Here is an 18,557-nt window from a genome sequence, read left to right as displayed (position 1 = left end):
GTTCATCATTTGGAGAAAGGCGTCCCGAGCCTCATCTCCTTGTCCCAATGTCTCAGGTCTACTTTCCACAGGCGCGGTCCCTTGTGCGGGAGCCAGCGCATTACTAGCAGAGCATCATCAGCAGCAGTTCCTTCAGGATCCATTACTATATTAAAACAAAACACAGTTTAGAATAATCAGGAGTCACCACACTATCACAATATTTTTATGGCATGTATAGCTAGACTTTTACACACACTTTATTAGTCCGAGAACCGACTAAACCATAGCTCGATACCACTAAATGTAACACCCTTACCGTTCTATCATGCCGAACAGATACAAGGTATTACGAAACATAACATATACCAAGATAGAAATATGTCATCCCATTTGATAATGCATCGTATAACATATATCTTGAACAATATTAGCCAACTTTTATGGCTTGTACAAAGTAACTGGTCGAAATCAGTAACTAATATTTTAAACCTAGACAAATATGACACATAACAAAATAATTTTTGCCTACTATACATGCCATAATTCAAAACATTTAGTTCAAATACCCCAAAGTATGATAGTGCGGTAGATCTTCACGATCCTTGACTCTGAGCAAGTGGAGAACACTATAAGACAAAAGAGAGAAAACGAAGTAAGCTTATAGCTTAGTAAGTAGTATGTAAATACTAATTTAAGAATCTAACATGTTTACACAACAATTCAAGTATGTCTACTTTAACTTCACTACTTATTCCACTTGATTAAGCTGTCTCTGCTGTGTCATATTCACTAAATAAATCATAAATCGAGTTACAAAACTCGAAATTCATATCCGTAAAATTTCCTGAATCTAGACTCATAAAGCTTCTTGCTAAATTTTTTTATAATTTTGGTTCAGCAGATTAGTACAGTTTATTAGTTAAAGTTTCCCTGTTACACAGCTCGACTGGCCTGACCTCTGTCCACTACGAATTGAATTTCTCTCAGTAAATAACTCAAACAACCCTGAAGTCTGTTGTATTTAAAACTAGTCTCAATAAGGAATTTAGGCATGTAAACTATATTTCTTAGTTTGCTTTGTACAATTTTTAATGATTTTTCAAAGTGGAAACAGGGGATCACGTATTCATCCTGAGCAAGTCAGTTACAATTGTAAATATCTCAAAATATAGAATTCCTTTGCTTGCCCTGCTTCTTTTATATGAAAGTAGACTCATTAAGCTTTAATTTCACATCTCATTCAACCTCTAATTATATTCCTCCTATTTTTGGTGATTTTTCAAAATCACGTCACTGCTGCCATCTAAAAACAGTTTTAATACTAATTTCACTCTTTCACACATTCTTTATGCTAACCTCATTTTATCGTATATATGTATATGCCACAATTCATTTTCACCACATTTCATTCACTATAAGTGTAGGTCCAAACCACAATGTCACCACAAAACCATCCCGTTGAACAATTCGGATCAATCCTCGATATTTAACGGTTTCACAGACACCCCCACCATCATACTTCATTTAGTTCGGCTCTCTTGTACACATGGGGAACACTTAGTACCACTCATGCGACCTAGCCGATTTGTCTCGTAGCTCTCTTGTCTACATGGTGTCCTTCACTTGGAATCACGCATGCGACCTAGCTACATTTATCTTTCACGTAGCTCTCTTGTCTACATGGTGTCCTTCACTTGGAATCACGCATGCGACCTAGCTACATTTATCTTTCACGTAGCTCTCTTGTCTACATGGGATACATCTCGTATCACGCATGTGACCTAGCTACTACAGGTGTCTCGTAGCTTTCTTGTACACATGATGTGCACTCAGCATCATACATGTGACCTAGCTACGCCCCTCTATTTCATTCGATCTCTCCAATGTTCAACTGGGATCTCTCTCTCAGATTTATTTCCATTCTTCCCATAGTCAATTTATATTTTAACATCAGCTAGTATATTTATATAATAGGCTGAAATATAAGAATGTACATGAAATTATTGTAATATTTACATACAACTTACCTTGGTGCAAAATATGGAAATTTTGCAATTTAGTCCAAAACTTTTTCTTTCCCTCGTTCGAGGTCGGTTCAGCGCTTTCTTGATCTATAATAACACATTTAGCTCATTTAATACTCATACTATTTATTTCAATCCAAAAATCACATTGTAGAAAAATTACATTTTGCCCCTAACTTTTACAAAATTACAATTTTGCCCCTAGGCTCGAAATTTAATTTCAGCCCTTATTCTTATGTTTTATGATATGCTGAACATTTTCTCTTCTACAACAACATCAAATTCCCACTCTATCATATAGTTATGAACATTAGGTATTTTTACCGATTATCTTGCTTTACTCGTTTTCACTTAAAACCGAGTAGCACAAATTATTTAACACAATTTAAAACCTCATATTCTATCATAAAACATCAAAATACACAAATTTCACCTATGGGTATTTTTCCAAATATGAACCCTAGATTAAATTATTACTAGCATAAGCTTAATCGAGCTTCCGGATTCCAAAACGTAAAGAACATTAAAAGCGGGCTTAGAATCACTTACTATGGAGCTTGAAAGTTGAAGAATCCTAGCTATGGAGAGAGTGAAGTTTCGCAGCAACTAAATGGGAAGATGACTATTTTGTGTTATTTCTCCCATTTTATTTCATTTAATATCAAAATGACTAAAATACCCTTACTACTAAACTTTCCAAAATTCCTTCCATGTCCTAAATTTGTCCATGAACTTAAAATTGGTAGAATTGCTATTTAAGACCTCCTAATAAATATTTCAAAACAATTTCATACTAAAAATTTCTAGTATGCAAATTTTGCAACTTATTCGATTTAGTCCCTACTTTCAATTTAAACACTTTAGGCATAGAATTTCATCACGAAATTTTCACACAATCATGCAATCATATCATAAACCCCAAAATATTTATAAAACAATTATTTCTATCTCGGATTTGTGGTCACGAAACCACTATTCCGATTAGGCCCTAATTCGGGTTGTCACATTCCTCTTTTATTCGTTGTAACTCCAAATTCGGTCTATCCAGATCTGTGTCATATTTCATATTCAAGGGGACTCAATTTTTATCCTAGTCAAAATTACCATTTTGCCCCTAACTTTTCCATAAATTCTAATTTCATCCTTAGGCTCTGAAAATGAAATTTGTGCAATTTACTCTTTATTCCAAGTCTAACCAAAATTTCACCATAAAACTTACAGCACAAATTTTCTATAAAATTCAGAATTTTTCTTCAATTTTAACAAATTTACATTTTAGTCCCTAAATCATGTTTTTATCAAAAACCACTTTGTAAAAGTTGTTTATCTATCAACAACCTTTCATTTTATACCATAAATTTCAAATTTTCAGCATATTCATCCATGGCCTAATTTCCATACTTTAATAACTCTTCAAATTGATCCCCCAAATAGATAGATTAAGCTATCCCGGTTTCAAAAATATCAAAATTACTAAAAACGGGATAAGAAAACTTACCTTATTTAGCCAAGAAAGTTTCTTCTCTCTCTCTCCTAGGGTTTCCATGGAATATTTTTGGGAACAAGATGATAAAAAATGATTTTTATTTCTATTTAATTAATTTTTCATCTTTAATAATTTTGATTTCCAATTTAGTCCTTAGCCTTTTTCTAATTTTCCATGGATGAATCATCCAAAAATATCTACTAACTTTTTATTAATGGTATAATTACCACATAAGGACCTCAAGTTTTTAATTTCATAGGTATTTAATCCTTCTAGATACTAGAATTCAACTTTTGCATTTTATGCGATTTGGTCCTTCCCATAATTAAACACATAATCAATAACATTTTCTATCAAAATTTCCACATGGTATTTCTATCATATTTCAGACCATAAAATAAAATTAAAATAAATTTTATTTTCAGCTCAAATTTGTGGTTCTGAAACCACTGCTCCGGTTTCATTGAAACAACTCTCCTCCCTTAAGGAATTTTCATTCTCATAAATTTTACAAGTAAAGAGATTTAGACATTACTTTCTCATAGTTTCCTCCAGTTCCTAAGTAGCTCCCTCTATATCATGTCATTGTTAGAAAACTTCTACTAAAGCTACCTTTTGATTTCTCATTGTTTCTCTTCAAGTGCCAGAATTTCAATCAATCTCTCGCTGTAAATCATGTCAGACTGAATTTAACATGTATCAAAGTAATAACCAGTCTGCTCGATACTGTCATAACACATATACTCATAAAAACATTGTGAATTCTGTAGAACTCTGATAATAATACCAATCAATACGCAACAGGTCTAATTCTTTTCAATAATCTTATATGACCAAATAAACCACAAACTTAATTTGCCTTTAGTCCAAACTGGACAACTTTCTTTTATGCCAAAACTCTCAAAAATATTTTATCGCTAATCTGAAACTCTAGTTCTTTTCTTTTTAGATCCACATCGAATTTCAGACGATCAAATACTGCTTTTAAACTGTCTTAGACCATTTTCATCTTTCTTCGATTTCAAGGAATCAAACCAACTGCATGTATATTTTCTCACTAAACTCAGTCCAAAAAACCAGAGTTTTGCACTTGTGACCACATAAAACCACATACGGGAAGATTTTATACTTAACTGTTAACTGTTACTATATACAAATTCAACTAACGATAAATACTTCTTTTTCAATTGCCTTCAAATTCTAAAATACAACATCAAAACATATCTTCAAAAATCTGAATCATATTTTCAGATGGATCATCCATCTGAGAATGAAATATGGTGCTAAAATGTAACCGTATACCCAGAGTTTCTTGTAAATTATTTCAGAATTGAAATATAAACTGTAGATCTCTATCAGAAATAATAGAAACTAGCACATCATATAATTTTAAAATCTCAAAAATTTATAATTCAAGTAATCTATCAAGTGAGAAATCCATTCATTCTAGAATAAAATTGTAACAACCCATTTTCGGGTCAAACTGGAACAGTGGTTTTGGGACCATGAATCCAAAGTAGAAATATTTATTTTATTATTTCTTTAAGGTATACAGCATGATGGAATAATTGTGTGAAAATTTCGTTAAGAAATTTTATCGATTGAGTGCCCAATTTCACTAGAAAGACTAAATTGCAATAGGTGCAAAATTTGAGTTCTATAGGCTAAAGGTAGTAAATTGTTATGAAATTCTAAATTAGAGGTCCTTAAATAGTAATTAGACCATTATACTTTAGGATGGACAAAAATGGACATGGAGTAGGTAAAATTTCAAAGCCTAAGTGAGGGGCAAATAGGTAATTTGGTAAATAAAGCCAAAATAACTATATAAAAGATGTCATCTTCTTCAATTTCGTCCCTTATAGCTGAAAATTTAGGGGAAACCATAGCTAGGGTTTTGGCCAGGCTTTCAAGCTTGATTGTAAGTCCATTCTTGTCCCATTTTTGATATTTTTATATTTTTGAGATCGTTGTAACTTGATTTAGCTTTTTCAAAGACTAATTTAGAAGAAAGTTAAAGTCTAAAATTGTACCCATGTTAAATATGTTTGTATTTTGATGTTTTATGGTAGAAAATGCATGTTCGTTTTTAGTAAAACAACATTTGTAAGGTGATTTTTGATAAAAACGTTAAATAGGGACTTATTTGTAAAAGTCTATAAAATGTGTAGAAAAGTGTAAATAAATGAAAATTTTGGCTATTATGAGTACAAATAGTATTCATCTAGGCTTAGGTTGTGATGAAATTGAATGAAATTCATTTTATGAGCCTAAAGAGTAAATTGTAAAATGATGAAAAGTTAGGGGCAAAAATGTAAATTTTGCCATAATGTGTTTTTTGGCTGAATTGAATAATGTGATGATTAAATAAGTTAAATGTGGTATTATAGATCAAGAAAAATGAAGTTTCAGTCTAGATCGGGGGAAAAACAAGGTAATTGACAAATAGATCCTTTTGGCCATTTTTGTAACCGAGGTAAGTTTGTATGTTAAATAAGCTTTACTTTAAATGTATTTCAAATGCTTTAATTTATGCATGAATCGTGTAATCGACCTTACGACACATTTGACGACGTTTTGACAAGTGAGAAATTTCAATCGAACCTTAGCAATAGATTAGGATACAAATGACATGTCACTAGGGTTTTATGTATGTGATCCGTATGCTAATCCTGTACGTCCTACCGGTGGCTGAGTATACCAGCATATGTTACGGTTACTTAACAGCTTGTGTGAGCACACCGAGTAGCTACGTCTTGGCTAGCAGCTTGTGTGATCAGGCCTGTTAATGGCTCGAGAGCGAGCATATATGTGATATGAGATAAAGGTAGAAATGGCTACATATGTGGCACCTTGTGTGCAAGATTTCCCGAGTATCCAAAATTATTATTCCGAGTGTTCATTGGGTATGAAAATAAAGAGAATGTGTATGAAATTATTTCGAGATGGTACAAGTATGTACTTAAAGCTCATAATTATTAATTCGTGATATGACGATTTTAAGCTAAGTTTGTGATGGTAGTGATTTTTTATCATTAGACTATGGAAAATTACATTGCCTTATGTTATATTACTTGCATGCCAATGTATGGTAAGGTTTGCTTATTTATTTCATACGAACTTACTAAGCTATATAGCTTACTTCGTTTTATTTTTCATGTTTTATAGTGTCACCAAGCTAGCTCAAGTTGGAGATTGTCGGAGCTCGTATCACACTATCAAACTGTTATGATTTTAAACATTTTGAGAATATGGCATGTATAGGGACTTGGTCATTTTTTTATATGTGTCATTATGATTTTAGCCAAATGCATTAGCTCGTAATTGTCAAAGACTCGATTTGATATTTGGCCATGTAGCTTGGCTCATTTTGGTTGAATTGGTTGTAAGTTATATATAAATATTTATATATGCATGCATGTACAATTATCTCTTGTGTCATGTGGTTCATAAATGCTTGATAAATGGTTGAATGTGGCTTAATGGTTTTGTTGTTGAATGGTTAAGATTGGCTCATTGGTGTCCTAAGAAAACTAAGTAAAATTATGCATGTTATTAGTAGTCATATTGAAACTTGTAGAATGTGAGTTGGTATAATTTGGTTTGATAAAATATGATGTTGTAAAAATGTTGAGTATGGATAATGAGATGACATGATTTGGCCTTGTTTGTGAATGTTTTGGTTGTCTAAATATGCCATGATTTATGCCATTGAACTTGTGTGTGTAGGTGGAAATGAGGGTGACAAATGGCTTGGTAAATAGCCTTTATTTTGTCCATACGGTAGACACATAGGCGTGTGTCTAGGCCGTGTGTGACACACGATTTGCCCCATGGGCATGTGTTCTGGCTGTATGTCCCCTGCACCTTAATTTTGAGAAATAGAATGCTCAGACTTGATGTAATAGCCCAAAATTGGGTCTAGTTGGAACAGAGGTTTCGGGACCACAAAATCTAAGATATAAATAATTATTTTATGATTATTTTGAGGTCTATGATATGATTGCATGATTGTGTGAAAATTTCGTGAAGAAATTCTATGCATAAGGTGCTTAATTCGAAGTTAGGGACTAAATTGAATAAGTTGCAAAACTTGCATTCTAGAAGTTTCTAGTATGAAATTGATTTGAAATATTAATTAGGAGGTCTTAAATAGCAATTTGACCAATTTCTAAGTTATGGAAAAAATTGGACATGGATGGAATTTTGGAAAGTTTAGTAGTAAGGGTATTTTGGTCATTTAGGGTAAAATGAATTAAAATACAAAATTAAAAGCCAATTTTGCTCATCTTCTTCACCATGGACGTGTATACCAAGGAGACTCCATGGCTAGGGTTTTCAAGCTTCCCAAGCTCAATTGTAAGTCCGTTCTAACCCCGCTTTTTAAGTTTTTTTACGTTTTGGAGTCCCGGTAACTTGATTTAGCTTATGCTAGCAATAATTCAACCTAGGGTTCATATTTGGAAAAATACCCATAGGTAAAATTTGTGTATTCTGGTGTTTTATGATACAATATGAGGTTTTAAATTATGTTATACAACTTGTGCTACTCGGTTTTAAGTGAAAACGAGCAAAGGGCTTAATCGGTAAAAATACCTAATAGTCATAAGTATATGTTAGAGTGAGAATTTGATGTTGCCATAGAAGGAAAAGTGATCATCATGTCATAAAACATAAGAATAAGGGATGAAGTTTAATTCCAGAGCCTAAGGGCAAAAGTGTAAATATGCAAAAGTTTAGGGCAAAATTGTAATTTTTCCAAAGTTTGAGTTAAGGACTGTTTTGAATAGTACATTAATTAAATAAGTAAAATATGATGTTTTAGATCTCGGAAAATGAGATTTGAACCTAGAATGAGAGAAAATCGAAAATTGGGAAAGTTGGTAAAATGGCCGTTTTAATATCAAGGTAAGTTCATATGTATAATAAGCATTAATTTATGCATGTTTCAATGTAAAATTGATATATTTACTATGATTTTCAAGGTGTTGAAAGTATGTAAGTTGGTATGATAATAATACAACAATAATCTTTGTAATTTATATTTGAAAGTTAAATTTAGTAAATTAATTGAATTATGTTAAATTAAATGATTATGGTGCCAAGTTTATGAATTGATTTAAAAATATGTCTATGGTACATGAAGTGCATTGAATTATCATACATAAATGTGATTTCTATGATTATGGATATTATGGGGAATTGTAAGTTCATATGATTTTAATAAGACAATGTGTAATTTAATGTTATTGCGTTGATATTAAATGAGATGTAAGTTTATATGTAAGTAATACATCACTATTACTTGTATTATGATATTTTATAAAAATATTGGAAATATGTTTGTGGATAATTACTTGATTGGTGAAATTGTTGGAAAAGAGAGAGAAATCCCGATTGAACCTTCGGAAAGATTGGATGATACAGATGGTATGTAGCTAGGTCACATGTATAGTGCTGAGTGCACATCATGTGTACAAGAGAGCTACAAGACATTGTGATGTAGCTAGGTCGCATGGGTGATACTATGTGTACACCATGTAGACAAGAGAGCTACGGGATATATGTAGCTAGGTCGCATGCGTGGTTCCAAGTGAAGGTCACCATGTAGACAAGAGAGCTATGAGATAAACTGGCTAGGTCACATGGGTGGTACTAAGTGTTCACCATGTGTACAAGAAAGCCGAACTATATGATGGGTGGAGCTATGTGCTGAAACCACCAAGTATCGAGGATTGATCCAAGTGTTCAACGGAGACTCTCTATGTATTGCTTTGTGAGTTTTGTGATGAATAAGTGCAGAACTTGGTTATGTGAATGATGTGTTCATTAAGTGACCAGGATGTGGTAAGGTTATAAACAAGTAAGTTATACATGAGGATGATTTTATGGTGACCTTGTGATCATGGGCCTATACTTGTGATGTATGAAATGTGGTGAAAATGATTTGTGATATGTATGTTAAAATGAGGTTAATACAAAGAAAGTGTGAAAGAGTGAATTAGCAATAAAACTGTTTTGGACAGTAGCAGTGACGTGATTTTGAAAAATCACCAAAAATAGTAGAAATTGAATCAGAGACCGAATGAGATATCAAATTAAATATTAATGAGTATATTTTCATATAAAAGAAACATACAAAGCAAAGGAGTTCTATATTTTGATATATTTATGTTTTTGTGAGACTGATTCAGAATGATTACGTGATCCCCTGTTTTGACTTTGGAAAATCACAAAAATTTGGAGAAAAATAATTAGAGTCTCAAAATTATATTTTTAAAATCCATAATGAGTCTATTTTCAAGATAAATCAACAAGAACATTATCCGAGTTCTGTACTGTGAGATAATTATTTTTTAGTGAAGAGAGGTTAGAACTGTTAGAAAGTGAAATAGGGGAAATTTTAATGAATAAACTGTACTAATTGGCTAAACCAAAAATTATGAAAATTTTATGGTGGAACGATATGTGAGTCTAGTTTCAGGGGAAATTTACGGATCTTAATTTGGAGCTCTGTAACTCGAATTATAAATAATTAAGTGACTATGACTTGTGTGGACAGTTTGATGTGAACATTTATTAGTAAATTGTGAAATCGTATTTACAAGAATGCTATATACATTAAGGATGTGGAATGGAGAGGAGGAGGAGGAAAATAAATATATATGGAATGCATGGAAACTATGGTATATGAAATATTGATATAATGAAATAAATGATATGTGTTTATAAGAAAACAAAAAGAGAATGTTATGTATCATGACATGTATATATATATATATATATGACTAGTCTCAATATAATGCTTGTTGGGTATGGAATTGAATTGAAATGTTTCAGCCAAACATGTTATTCTGCATGATCTCAATCGTGGTATTTTATAAAGATATGATCTAGCTTTAAATATGAATGCTTGATGATTAAGTGAAGATATTTGGTAAGATGATAATCTTGGTATAAATGTATAAGTGGTACTATAATAAACAAGGTAAAATGAGTATGAGAGACACATGTATGATGACATACAAATGCTATGTTTGTGGTTTAATTGAGGATTTATAATCATTAAATAAATACCATGTTATATGCTTTTGATTTTGTATAAGTGTGTAAGAGATCAAGGTTGACCAAAGCTTGGAAAATAGCCTCGGTATATTCCACAGTGAAAACACGACCGTGTGTCTCAAAGTGTATGGAACACGACTTTGGGACACGCACGGGTGGAGCCTTAAAGCATGAAATTTCCAAGATTTTCGTAAGTTCTCGATTTAGTCCCGAACCCTTTCTAAAGTATGTTTTGGGCTCCGTAGACTCAAATAAGGGACTATGTGTAAGAGAATGAACGCTTTGAAATATGAATAAAATTTTATGGCTCGTATTTTAGTTTAATGTTTGTATGTTTGTCTGGTAACGCCTCGTACCTTAGCCCGGCCTCAGATATGGGTAAGGGGTGTTACACTTGAGCACACAGGTAGAGACACAGGCATGTGTCTCAGCCGTGTGAGGATACGGCCTCAAGCACGGGCGTGTGTCCTGACCGTGTGAAGTTTGCACCTATTTTATGAAAATTAAATTAACCACACGGCCTAGCAAACGGGCGTGTGACTTGACCGTGTGATCTCAATTTGTTCATGCTTTACAAAACAGAGAGTTGAACGGGTTAGGGACACGGGTGTGTGTAACCACACGGCCTGTCCACACGGGCGTGTCCCAAACCACAGGGCGTGTGACCCCTGTTCATAGCAGAAATTTTTTAAGTTTTGTAAAACTTTCCTAAGTGCTCGGTTTAGTCCCTAACCACTTTCAAAGCATGTTTTGGGCCTCGTAGGCTCGTATTAGGGACTTTATGATTGAATACAAATGGTTGTAAGTTGTATGCAAATTCATGACTCGAAATTGTATGTTTGTTTATAATGTAACTCCGATAATGCCTCTTACCCTATTCTGATGTTGAATACGGGTAAGGGGTGTTACAAAAATGTACCGACTTCGTCAAACAATCAACAATTACTCAAATAGTATCTTTCTTTTTCATAGATAGGGAGAATCCTTATATAAAACTCATAGTAACTTTGTCCCATTTCCATTTCAATATTTTCATTGACTATAACCATCTTGAAAGTATCATCTCTATCTTGCTGATACATCCAGCATTTAAATATAGATTCAGAAATACCACATTTCATTCCGAGCTACAAATACATCTTTTTCAAAGAATTATACATTTTATCATTTTCCAGATAAACAAACATAGTACCACTGTGATCATTCATGTAAAATTTTCTGTAAATGTTCCAAATTCTTTAGTACACAAACCCTGTCTCTGAATAACAGACAATTATCAAATGTACTCTGAAATTCTGAATCAGAAATTAATTCACACTCTATTCTTTTAACTTACAACTCATTATCACTTTTTTGGGTTTCACTGATCTGTTGTAGAATCATTGGTTTAGCTCTATACTCAGCTAAAATTAAGTTATTATCAAACAATTAAAATCGGTATCCATGGCTTGCAAAGCAGACAGAAATTTTCTACTCAGAATATCTGCAACCACATTCGCTCTTTCTGAGTGATATTCAATTATCACATCATAATCTTTCAACAATACAAGCCATATATGCTATCTCAAATTCAAATCTTTTTTGCAACATCAGATACTCTAAACTTTTATGATCGGTGAATATATTACATTTTTCACCATACAAGTAATGTCGTAAGATTTCAATACAAAAACAATAGTTGTCAATTCTAGATCATGTATCGGGTAATTCTTTCCATGTGATTGTTAACTGTCTGAAAGTACAAGCTATTACTTTGCCTTACTGCATCAAAAAACAGTCTAATCCCATTTAATAATACATCAGTATAATAACAAATTTCTTACCCAATTTAGGCTAAACCAAAATTAATCTTCGGTCATCAGAGCTTCCAACTGGTCAAAACTTTATTAATATTTATCAGTCCATTCAATTCTTATATATTTCCTGTAATAACCGTGTCATCATTGTAGCTATTTTCAATTATTAACATTGAAACTTTGAGTTTTTCCAAAGCTATAACCATCAGATAGATTTAAAACCATAGTGCTATAATATGACTGACATTTCAACTGTATAGATAAAGCAACACTTCAATATCAATTTTGTACCTCAAATTAGAAGAGGGAAAACTGAAAGTGGCCCTAATAATAACCAATGCAGTAATATAGTTTTTTATAATCTATGGTCTTTATCACCAAACTTCATGATCGAGTTAATATTTATAACAGTAATAAATGTAATTACCTTCAGTCGATGAATATCTTTCACAGATAAACCATGTTTGAATAATAAAGAAATTGATGATATCTCAAAGAAAACTAGAAGAGTAATATCACTCATATGCAATGGAAACAGCTGTAATAAAGACAATATAAATTTGCATATTCGCAATTCATAGCTTTAATTAGTAGAAGTAGAAAATAATATCATATGAATCATGTCATCAAGTCTTCTATTAATCATGATGAACTAGAAAACCCAAGAAAGATAGAGCAATACCGCTCCTGAATCAACCAGACTTACAATAATTCCATCTATTATAATTAGCCAGCCTTCCAATATGATAAATATTGCATCTGAAGATGAACAATTTCATATGCCTCTGAGAATAACACAACATATAAAATACCCAGAAGAGATTGTTGTAATATACCCGATTATAAAAGCTACATTCAAATTTCTTTGCAATTTCATTACTATTCCACTGACTAATAAAGTCATCAATAATCTCACATTATTCAGTTCACTAAAAGAGCCAATTCGAAGGAAATTTTTCGGCTAATCCATTCTATAGATACCACACCTGAATAAGTCGATTACTCATAAATAACTTCTTCCTTAATAGTGACATTACATATCCTGAATAATATTCAGAAAAACTTGATATCTCTTTTATTATCGCCTTTACTTACTAACCCATTCTTAGATCTGGCTGCATTATTAATCATTCAGCCACTAAACTCTTCAGTTCCACACTTGTAAACTTAATCAGTATAATTCTTATGAATTTCATTATATAAAACTGTAGTGGTAAGGGGGTGGAGATCGTAAAGCCTCAAAATTTAACTTTCATAAATACACACATATCACACAACATTTATCATTAGCATGTTCATTAGAAAATATTTATTTCATACCTTTGAAAGTCTCGTTTCATCATAAGTAACATTTTCACTTAGGCACGTGAATATCACTTTCAGCAGTATCAGAATTAGCTCGGTTGGAAAGCATCTTTGTCTATTCGTAAAATAAATTTCATTAGCGTTGGGAGATATCACATTATCAAAGTTTATATAATGGCATGTATTTCTAGACTCCACATATGCTATGTTCAGTCTGAGAACTGACTAAACCGTAACTCTGATACCACTAAATGTAACACCCCTAACCCATATCCATCTTCATAACAGGGTTACGGAGCGCTACCAAAATTTTTCAAAACATTTTTCAGATAATTCACGTAAATTATTATCCATTAATTGAGATTATTCATAACCTCCCTTAAATGGACCCTCAAGGCCCAATACGAGCATTAGAATCGAGTTGGGGCTTAATTAAAAACTCTAAGAATTTTTCTAAAAATTTCAAAAAATTTTCAAGTTCCAGGGCATACGCGCCCGTGTGGTCCAAGGGACACGCCCATGTGACCCTGGGACACATTCATTCTACAGGCCGTGTCTTACCTCGTGTAACTCTCTGACTTGTGCACAAGGCCATGCCACACACCCGTGTGCTAGGCCGTGTTACCCACACGACCGAGACACACGCCGATGTCTCTGCCCGTGTGCTCAATTCTAAGCATTCTGTTTCCCAAATTTAAGTGCAAGGGACATACGGCCTAACCACACACCCATGTACCAGGCCGTGTGTCACACACGGTCTAGACACACGCCCGTGTGTCTGCACGTATGGGCAAAATAAAGTCATTCCTAGCTTCATTTCTCACCCAAAATCATACCAAATTCCTACACCAAACTTACATCTAAATACCAACCAATCCAAGCGTTGAATTCAAGCAATTCATAACATCTAATCATGATATATTGTTACATGCATTCAAGCTTAAATCTCACATTTTATAAGAATACTCTGTAACACCCCTAACTCGTATCCGTCACTAGAATAGGGTTACGAGGTATTACAGGACTTATACACTAACATTTGTACAAAATCGAGTCATAAATTTCCATTCCAAATCAAAACTTTTCAAATTTCACCATAAAATCCCTAATATGGCCCCACAGGGTCCAATACATGCTTTAGAAGTGATTTGGAACTAAACCGGTAACTATGGAAAACTTTGAAAATTTTTTCATGAAGTTAGGGGCACAAGCCCGTGTGGCCAGCCCGTGTAGCCAGCCCGTGTGGCTCCCATGGCCGTGTGGCCGGCCCGTAGGCAATTCTGACTTATAATTTCTTAAGCATCAAAGGGGCACATGGCATGGGCATACGCCCATGTGGTTAGGCCGTGTGGTAAACTGATTTTTCACCATTTTTTAGCCATTTTCACATGATTTTGACACACAACCATGCTTGAAACTCGTGTCCTTCACATGACCAAAACACACGGCCGTGTCTTTTGCCCGTGTATTATCCTGACTTCATATTTAGGGATACAGGGGACACACGATCATTTCACACACTTGTGGGCTTACCATGTGTCACACATGGCCTAGACACACACCTGTATGTCTAACCATGTGGATGAAAATAGGTCGTTTTAGACCATTTTTCTCAGCCCAAACTTAACCATTTTCCTCAGCCAAAATTTATAAGTATCTACCAACTAATTCAACAAATTTCTAACATTCAAAACAACATGTTTTTATATTAATCAACAACATACCAATCTTAAACATGCTCCACTAGTCACTCTAATGACTTGATTACAAACCAAAATATTACGTTGTTATTTAGCCATAAAAGCTTATACATGCCATTATAACAAAATAGATTTAACATTTTCTCCAAAAATGAAGGGATTGCTAGTGTGATGATAGCTTCGACCCAATTCCAGCCTTCACGATCTTTGAGCACTATCAAACAGGAAAATATATAAACCTAGTAAGCATTAATGCTTAGTAAGTTCATATAACCAAACTACACTTACCATTCATGTTCATCAAGTAATTTATACATTAAGTAATATGCCCATTAACTTAGTCGATTAGCAAATAAGGCTTATACACAATCATTCAATTAATTGATTAGTTTCCAAAAATACTAAAATGCATAGATGAGCTCATCATGCCATTTCTCTTTATATCATTATGTATGTCGTTACCGCTGAATTATTGAATTTTCGATGGACCTTTTCTTTTCCAGTTGTACACTTGAGGTGTACATTCCTTTCCAAGTGGTACACAAAAAGTAAACCTTTCCTTTTCATATGGTATACACAAAGTATACCAAACCTTTTCAAATGTACACACAAAGTGTACATAACCTTTTCATGTTGTACCATTTGGATACACAAATCCTTTTCAAGGATTACCCTTTTGGTTTACATTCCTTTTCATAATGAGATCAAAAGATTATCCTTTCGGAACAACCTTTACTGCAACATATGCAGGATCTCATATACACGATAATCACCTGTCCAATCAGAAATCAATATTCAAACGGATTCATGTAATATTTCATCATTAACATGTAAATCACAAATAAACATTGGTTTATTACATGTACATACCAATTACAAATCATGATGCACATACTACAACAATCAATTCAACACATTTACATGCTTAATTTAGTTACAGGAACTTACCTTGACAATTGATCGTATCTACTTATGCGAAACTTTTTCTTTCCCTTGATCTTTTACTTTGTTCGACACTTCTGGATCTATATAAATAAATTTAATCATCAATTCTATGATTTTTACATTAAATCAAGCCCATTTCACATTTTAGGTAAAAGTACCATTTTGCCCTTAAACTTTTAATTAATTCCAATTTCGTCCCTAGGCTCGGAAATTGAAATTCATGCAATTTACTCCTTATTCCAAGCTTATTCAAAATTCCAACATACTTTTACAGCACATGTATTTCATAAATTTTAGAATTTTTCCAAGAATTTCACTACTTTGCAATTTAGTCCCTACACATGTTTTCGCTAAAAATCACTTTGTAAAAGTGGTTTATCTATCAATAATCTTTCATTTTCTATCAAAAAATTTCATTTTACAGCATATTCATCCATGGGTAAATTTCTAAACTTTAATTTCTTTTAAAGTTAATCCCCCAAATAAAGAGATTAATCTTTCCTGATCTCAAAAATATAAAAATCACTAAAAACGGAACATAGAACTTACCAATTCAAGCTTGAGAAAATTTCTTTCTCTCTCCTAGGGTTTCCAAGTATTTTATGGAGAAGATGATGATATATAATAAGTTTTATTCTATTTAATCTTTTATCATATATTAATTTATTCACTTTCCAATTTTGTCCTTGCATCTTTTCAATTTTCCATGGATGAGTCACTAAAAATATCTACATGTTTTTCATCAATGGCCTAATTGCCATATAAGGACCTCACATTTTGAATTCTCTATGTAACACCCCAAACTCGGCCTAGACTTTATGACCGAATCTGACTGCCACATCAATTACCCGAAAACCTGACAAGCTTATGATGTTGAACCGGATGTCGTAAAAGCCTTTATAGTTTTAAAGCCCATGTATGCCTAGTGTTTCTTACTGTTTAAAACGTGTATAGTTGTCAATACGTTTGTTTTTATAAGAATTAAAGTTTCAGGTTTGCATACTGAAAACGTTATTATTTTGAAAACCCGATGTTCCTACTTTAGCAGTTGATCAGTACCAAATCATAGCCCAATTAAAAGTTAAATCCCCAAATGGCCTTATTACAAAAAACAAAACCCAAATATAAAATTAGTAAATAATAAATCCTTTCATGATCGTGTGGCCACCCCGAGTCCCTCGCAGCTCCAAACCGTCTAAGGCTGAGGATTATCTGCACAATTAAAAGAAAGGGTGAGTTTACGAAAACTTAGTGTGTAATCCCTTATCAGACTATAGAAAATAGTGCATGCAGTAACAGTCTGAGCCTGAGCCCTATTCAGTATCAGTACAGTCTAGCCTTTGCCCTTAAATAGTAGTAGCGTGGGCCTAAGCCCAATACAGTTTCAGTATAGTGCAAAATGCAACCCATCCCAAAACCATCCAGCACACCAATATCGTAGTAAAGCTGCCAGTAACAATAACGCAGTGTAGCTGCCAATAGCAGTAAGTGTGGCAGGCCACCAGTCATAATAAACATGACATAGTCACCAGTACAGTACTTCCTCCATATCATAAACCCAACCCCATGCAGATGTCGTGTCATAAATATTACGTGCATGCAGTATGTTATACTCAAAACCAATCATATAAATGTCATATACACATCAACTAACCTACCACTAGCGTTATAAAGGTCATTTTGCCAGTTAGGGGTAAAACAGTAATTTTTACCCCTCAGGGGTATTTCGATCATTTAACTGACTTTAGGGTCGCGGTACACATAACTACCCTTCAAAAGGTCTACAGTCGACTCGAACGACTCAGATAACCCATATGGCCAAAATAGTGTAAATGGGCCCAAGGCCTATTACTCGACCCAATTGCGCCCACACGCCCATGTGGCTCATTTAGATCAAGTTCAGTCGTGTCAACGCGGTTTCCATATCCCATTCCATACTTTGTCACTTACCGTATATCCTATCCGTGTAGGGCTCACAGGTCTATTGGGCTCGCACGGCCCATCTCAGCCCAACAAAGCCCATAACGACCCTAGTTAATGAAACGCACGCAACGGTCTTATAGTCTACCGCCCATAATATGTGGGCTCGATTTACTCTACGAGCGATTGCACGCTTGCAAGGCCTTAAAAGCTGAAGTTACGGCTTTTCGGCTTTCTGGCTTTTACCGATACACAGTTACGTAATGGTGTGAGAACACACCCATCGGCTTTTGGTCAGTACCAGAATGGTGTACGACTACACACCTTTTTAGAG

This window comes from Gossypium arboreum, chromosome 12 (genome assembly GCF_025698485.1).
Source record: "Gossypium arboreum isolate Shixiya-1 chromosome 12, ASM2569848v2, whole genome shotgun sequence".
Lineage (NCBI taxonomy): Eukaryota > Viridiplantae > Streptophyta > Magnoliopsida > Malvales > Malvaceae > Gossypium > Gossypium arboreum.
The sequence above is the reverse complement of the archived record's forward strand: the minus strand, read 5'-3'. Positions refer to the sequence as shown.